Source organism: Marmota monax, unplaced genomic scaffold, assembly GCF_021218885.2.
Source record: "Marmota monax isolate L192 unplaced genomic scaffold, Marmota_monax_Labrador192_F-V1.1 WCK01_AAM20220418_F8-fsc00061, whole genome shotgun sequence".
NCBI lineage: Eukaryota > Metazoa > Chordata > Mammalia > Rodentia > Sciuridae > Marmota > Marmota monax.
This window is the reverse complement of record NW_026695230.1, coordinates 1,046,103-1,053,031: the sequence shown is the minus strand read 5'-3', so window position 1 is coordinate 1,053,031 and position 6,929 is coordinate 1,046,103. Positions and strand designations below refer to the sequence as shown.

The 6,929-nt window shown below is 35.5% G+C and overlaps 1 pseudogene; it reads left to right on the top strand.

Annotated features, from left to right (window-relative positions):
- The first annotated feature begins 5,395 nt into the window (after positions 1 to 5,395).
- On the top strand, positions 5,396 to 6,576 carry LOC124088636 (PHD finger protein 23-like; annotated as a pseudogene).
- Positions 6,577 to 6,929: the final 353 nt, after the last annotated feature.

The window sequence follows — 6,929 nt, the reverse complement described above, 5'->3', positions numbered from 1 at the left end:
TCTTTGGGGGATATCCAGATCCAAAATGTAACAACTTATTTATATGACTTTATGTAATTATAATCATTTAATTAAATTGACTTATTATTTTAGAAATTTTAAGTTTACTCCTCTCATTGTTCTTTGTGACTTCATAATAATTGACATTCATTGGTAATATAATGATTACTTGTACTAATGTATTGGTTTTGTAACTTGTAAAATTTCGTTTGTGCTATATTGATATCTCATTTAGGGAAAATGCATCTATATAAGAATTTCTCCACATTAAATTGTTGGAGTTAAAATTCTGAGTTAAAATCATATAGTGAATTCGTGGATTTATGTTTCTAAGTTAAATTATAAAAATACCTGTATATATTTTGTTACATATTACTTTCTTTTCTTTAGAAAATTTACTATGGTGACATAAATGTATCTCTGGTCCAATATATACTACAATTGCAACTATTTTATATTATATAATGAAATCATTGTTTTATATAGTATAAATTATTTCAGATAAATTTTTATGTAAGATAAAATTATTATTTTATATAAATTTTTATATAAAATGTGCTGTAGTAGGGATCAAATCCATGTCTTCACATATGTAGTCAATTGCTTTACCATTGACTTATTTCCCCAGTCCTATAATTATGTTTCTTTTATTAAAATAAAGATGGTGCTGGGTGAATATTTTAATACATACTTCTTTTATCAATCAAGGATAATTTCACGTTATTGCCTCTATATTCATGTGCTTTGTAAAACTTAAGTACAAAGTTCACAGGGTTAATTTTGGCTTTTTTATGTTTGGTAGATAGCTACTTCAAGAGTGAAAAAAAATTGAGGCATACTTGCAAAGAAAAATTGATTCAAATTAAAAAACTTAAAGCATATTGTAAATTTCACTTAAAGGTAAATTAAGGGAGATAAAGAGATTACATTTCCTTGAAATTGATTTTCAATGAGCCTATTTGCCACTTTACCATAATGCAAATGATACAGTCTTTGTTTAAGGTATAATAGATTTTTCTGTTTTTGACAAAATATGATAAGTGGAGTATCAAAGAGGAATGACACACATGAAAAGAAACAAAGGATTTTTGTCATACAAACAAGAAAGCAAAATGTTGAGCTTTTAATAAATAGTAAATTATTCATTCAGATATCTCTAATTTTATCTCATTTGCTAATGTGGCTAGGTTGTGTATGAATAGAAGGTCTAGGCAGAGAGCTCCTCTTTGGATTTAACTAGCCTGAATAATCTTATTTTGTATTCCACAGGATAAGGTGTGCCCAGATACATGTCAGATGAAGAAACTCAGGTTCAGGAGGGGAAAGGACATGCTAAGGTGACAGACACAATTTTAAAACAAGATCTAAAGGTCAGTTCTCTTGACTGACCCTACATGCATGTGCATGCTTGTAAATCAACTTCCATGGCTATTGTGAACTTAAAAACTTTTTTTTTTAATTTTTCAGATATCTCTGTTTTTCTTTCACTGCTCCTTTGTTTTTTCAATTACATACTATTTTGATCAAAAGGAACCAAAACACGGGCTGGAGTTGTGGCTCAGTGGTAGAGCGCTCGCTTAGCATGTGTGAGGCCCTGGGTTCAATCCTTAGCAACACATATAAATAAAGGTATTGTGTGCAACTACAACTAAAAAATAAATAAATATTTTTTAAAAGGAACCAAAACAGAAGATAAATCCCTAGTGTGACAACAGGGATCTTGGGCAAAAAATGTAGAGAAAAATTTGAAATTCTTCATGTTTCCCTTATTGAAATTAATAGAAGCATTTGATGTACTTTGCTATTTTTCCATTATATCTTTGTATCAAGAATGATGGAAATATCAATTTTGTCCTGCACAAAATGTGCCTATCTAGAAAAGCTATAAACCTCTATTGATTCAGTAGACAGAAACAGGAACTAATTCATTAGAATCTTTTTTGTTTTGTTTTGTTTTGAATATTACTACCTCAAATAAGATATATGGGGCACAACCTCTATAAATTAATACAATGTTAAATTTACAATTTATAGATCAAATAAGCTTATAATAACACACATGTAGGTAGATTTGTTTTCAATTAAACTATAGCATATAAATCAAAGCATATATTTTCATGTAATTAAGTTTATAGCTCTGATCAATGCAGTCATGAAGGAGTGAACAAAATGATAGAAGTCAAGATTCTAATGATTCTCTTTGAAATTTGGATTAAACTAACCAAATAAAATAATATTTTCTTATATTAGCATAAAACCCATTATCCATGAAAATAGTTTTTTCAAAGATATGAAAATCTTTATGTGTATGCTCATGTGAATACTAGAGAAAGAAAGACATATGTATGTGCATATACTTGTTCATTAGTATGTTCCTGTTTTTAAATATGTATCACAGTGCTTGTCAGATGCTCTATGTCCCTATTCATTCTCCTGTTGCTAGGATTTTATTTTTTCTATTACAAAAACATAGACTGGGGAATTCTCCAAGAATCTTTAATCATGTACATTTCTAAATATATTCCTAGATTTTGGAAAAGATAATTTCTAGTCCATGGATAGCAATTGCTTCCAGAATCTTGATACATATGGACAAATTGTTTCCAGTAACCTTTTGATCAATCCATTCTGAATAGTTATGCATTTTAAAAAGGCAAATCCTACCATGTACATATTGACCTAAAGTGCTTCTAGGGATTTTAGATGATTTCTGAATAAGATACAAACTTCACTCTAATCCACATATCCCCTGGAGTGTCTATTTCTTTCTGTCCCTTTAATATTATCTCAAATAAATCTTTCCTTACTGCACTGTCATCCACCTACCATGTTCTACTTTCCTTTTCTATATCTGAGCCATTGTACATGCTCCCGTCTGTGTAATGAATTTATTGTTTGATCTCTTTATTCAGAACTTAGCCTAAATATTCCCACTAGCTAAAATGTCATCAGCATAGAGATCTTCCTACACTTTTTTATCTGGATGTGTTTTCAATTACTGTCCTTTGCATCAAAAATTTTCTTTCTTTCTTTCTTTTTTTTTTAGAGAGAGAGAGAGAGAGAGAGAATTTTAATATTTATTTTTTTAGTTTTCGGCGGACACAACATCTTTGTTTGTATGTGGTGCTGAGGATCGAACCCGGGCCGCACGCATGCCAGGCGAGCGCGCTACTGCTTGAGCCACATCCCCAGCCCCCCAAATTTTCTTTCTTACTGTAGCCTGTAATTATCTGTAATTTATATTATACAAATATTTGTTGTGTAATCATTACCTATTAAGTCTCCAGTTACCTTTTACATATGTTAAAATTATGCCCTTTAGCATTTCCTTTTAATTATACTTCTATTTTTGATGAATATATTTTTGCACATTTTATAATATGTTAAGTGAAACATCTCAATTGATTTGATAATTACTTCTGTATTAACTGAAATATCTCAATTGTTGTATTAATTGCTCCTATGTTTTTATTTTAAAAAGTGCTTGACAAGGGCTGGGGATGTGGCTCAAGCTGTAGTGTGCTAACCTGGCATGTGCGGGGCACTGGGTTCGATCCTCAGCACCACATACAAATAAAATAAAGATGTTGTATCCACCAAAAATTAAAAAATATATATATATTAAAAATTTTCTCTCTCTCTCTCACTCTCTCTCTCTCCCCCCTTTCTCTTTAAAAAAAAAGAAAAAGTGCTTGAGTAACCTGAGATCAGTTAGTGTTTTCTGGCTTCATTATTACATATTTAGCCAGTGTTGTTTATAGACTTAATGTGAAGTAATAGCTTTTTTTCCCAGCAAAATAATAACTGTACCTGGAAACTGCTGAATAATCAATGCACACAAAGTTGATTGATTGATTTCCAGACCTCTTTTTTATACTTTCCTAGCTAAATTATTTTTTTTAATTTCCTAAGTCATTTCATTGAGATTTTAATTGTCTTAACATAAATCAAATTATGGGCTTCTTAGGGAAGAAGTGGCTTTTATACAATATTTATTTTCTATTATCCAGGATGAAAATGATATATTTGCACATTTAAATGTCATATTTTCCACTTATATTTATAGTAAATGCTTTCAGAAGACTTGTGTTTCTATTACTATGTCTATCCCTTCTGAATTCTAACTAGTAGAGCACTGGAGAATAAACACACATCTAAAAACAAGACTATACACCAGGAAAACTGAAAAAAATCACTAAAAGAAATGAGAATTAATGTGAGATCATTAGTCACTGGATTCAAAAAGAAAGAAAAAATTTGATATCCTTTCTATTTAAAAAAAATAATAAAAAGATATAATAATACACTATTTTATTCACAATAGACACACATATATACTCACATTAAAAATTAAGTTCACAGATTAAAAGAAATAAATGCTATACATAGGTAAGTATTGTTATCAATTATCTCCTTTGTTCTATTTGGTGTGAGTTCACTCATAAAGGAAATATTATATTGTTATAGTTTAGATATTAAGGGTTTCCCAAAAGCTCATATGTGAGACATTGCAAGACATTTTAGAGGTAAAATGATTGGGTTATTAAAGACTTAACCTAATCTGTACATGAGCTACCTTAAAGGGATTATCTGAGTGGTTGAAGGAGATGAGTCATTGGGGCATATCTTGGGGTATATACTTGGTCAGTGGGAGAGGCAGAATATTCTCTCTCTCTGCTTTCTGGTGCCATGCCCTGAGCTGCTTTCCCCCACCACACTCTTTTCCATAATGCCCTGCTTTACCATAGACCCTGAGAAATGTAGTCATTTATGGACTAAGACCTCTGAAACCATGAGTGCCAAAAAACTTTTCCTCCTCTAAGATTGTTGTCAGGGCTTTTGATCAACAGCAGTGAAAATGCTGGCTAAATAAAAATGGCACCTAGAAGTGGCATCATTGCTATGACCACGTGATTCAGAAACTTTTTGAGATTTGGGGAATTTATGGGAGGAAATTTGAAAAGCTCAGAGCTCTAAGCTGAAAAAGATTTAAAATGTTGTAGGCAGAGCTTAATGGCAAATCTAGTGGGAGCTCAGAAGATCAGAATACTAATAGGACTGCAGATAGTAAAGACTGGGCTCATGAGGTTTCAGAGGAAAATAGGGATTCTATTGAAAATTGGGATAGAGGCCATTCATGCTATGTTCTAGTTAAGAAGTGTTCTACATTTTTGTCTGTGCTCTGAGATTTTCTGTGAGACTGAATTTAAATGTGATTAATCTGGTGGAGGAAATTACATGACATGTGGTATCAATATTGCAGGCAGGGAGTCTCAGCTGAAGCAGACACTTCTGTGGAGCAAGGCAGTAGGAGTACCACCAGAGGTGGCACCAGGAGGAGGGGAGGGGTCGATGCTGAAAGCCATGGCACAACCCAGTCCAGAAGCTACCAGAGAAACATCAGAGAACAATTGAAGATTTCAACAAATTCTGTAGTTTTGTTTTGGCCTATGCTGGTTACATTCCCCGCCCTCCCCCCCAGCAAAGAGGTAGAGACAGGAGAACAACTACCTTGAGGTGGGATTGTATTAATATTTACAGGAGGAACCTACCTGTGGTGAGAGTGTGGTGGACAGTGCTGGCCAGGACTCAGCCCCTCTGATCTTTGAACCATCCATACCTTGGTTAAAAAAGCAAAATGGTCTAAGAGAAGGGCAGTTCAAGCAGGTAGCGCTCATCCTAGACCCCCAAGGTCCACCTTCTCATGTATGCAGGCTCTTGATATACCACCCTGCTTGAGAAAATGAAGCTCAAGGACTCTCTCTTTGATTTTCATGGGCCCAAAGTGGCATCTCCATGGTCACCCATATCTCTGACACAAACCTCCTGGTACCCTGCTGCTCTCCCCACAGTATGCCTTTCCCAGGGAGATCTCTCTCAGCTTCGAAAGAAGGACCAAAAGAACTGAAAGTTGGGGCCAGGAGGTGGGGCTGGTTTGGGAGTGCTTCGGAGGCCTCTGCCAAGTCCTGGGGATGGGGAAAAGAAGTCTTGAATTAAGAAGAGCAAGAAGCAGAAGTTGAAAAAGGCTGAGCAGGGGAGGTGGGGGGAAAAAAGATTCCCACCTCCTGGCCCTCCCCAGGCACCCCCCAGTGATACAGACTCTGAACAGGAGGAGGAGGAGAAAGAAGAAGAAAGAAAGAGGAAGAGATGGCAGCAGTGGTAGGGGGTGAAACCCCAGCCCCTGTGCTCCTAAAACCCCCTGAGGCACCTAGGCCTCCTGCCTCAGTGCATCCGAAGGAGCCCCTCACACTGACAATGAAAGCAAAGAGGTGGGCAGCACTGAAAGAACCAAGATAGAGATGCCAGCTCCAGTGAAGGCAAGATGTGGGCCATGGATGAAGACATCAGGGTAGAATCAGGTGGTGACTCATGGGATGTGATCATTTGTTACTGCTGGAAGCCCTTTGCAGGGTGTCCCATGATTGAGTGCAGTCTGTGTGGGACTTGGACCCACCTCTCCTGCTAAGATCAAGAATACCAATGTCCCTGACTTCTTTTATTGTCAGAAGTGTGAGGAACTGTGTGCGGCCAGAGACCCAGCAAATTAGGGGGCTTCCCAAATCTGGAGAGCCCTGACTTTTCTAAGCTGCAACTTGAAAATGACAACATTACTTGTGAACTGAGGCTCAGGGTCCTCAGTCTGTTCCCCAGGAGCTCAGATATGGTCCTTATTTCAGGGCAGAAATTCCCAAAGGAGACTGTTTGGAATGGAAATGAGTGGCTTTCTCCCTATTCTATGCACTTGAAATTGGACATATTGTAGTTGGGGGAAGGAAGCTGTCTAGGTCTATAGACACAAAATGTCTCTCCCTTGGACCTCCCATCCCTCACTTTTTGAGACAGAAATGGGACAGTTGTCTATAAAACTAGTGTAAATATTATATATTCATATATAGATATGGATATAGATATATAGAGAGAGATAGCAG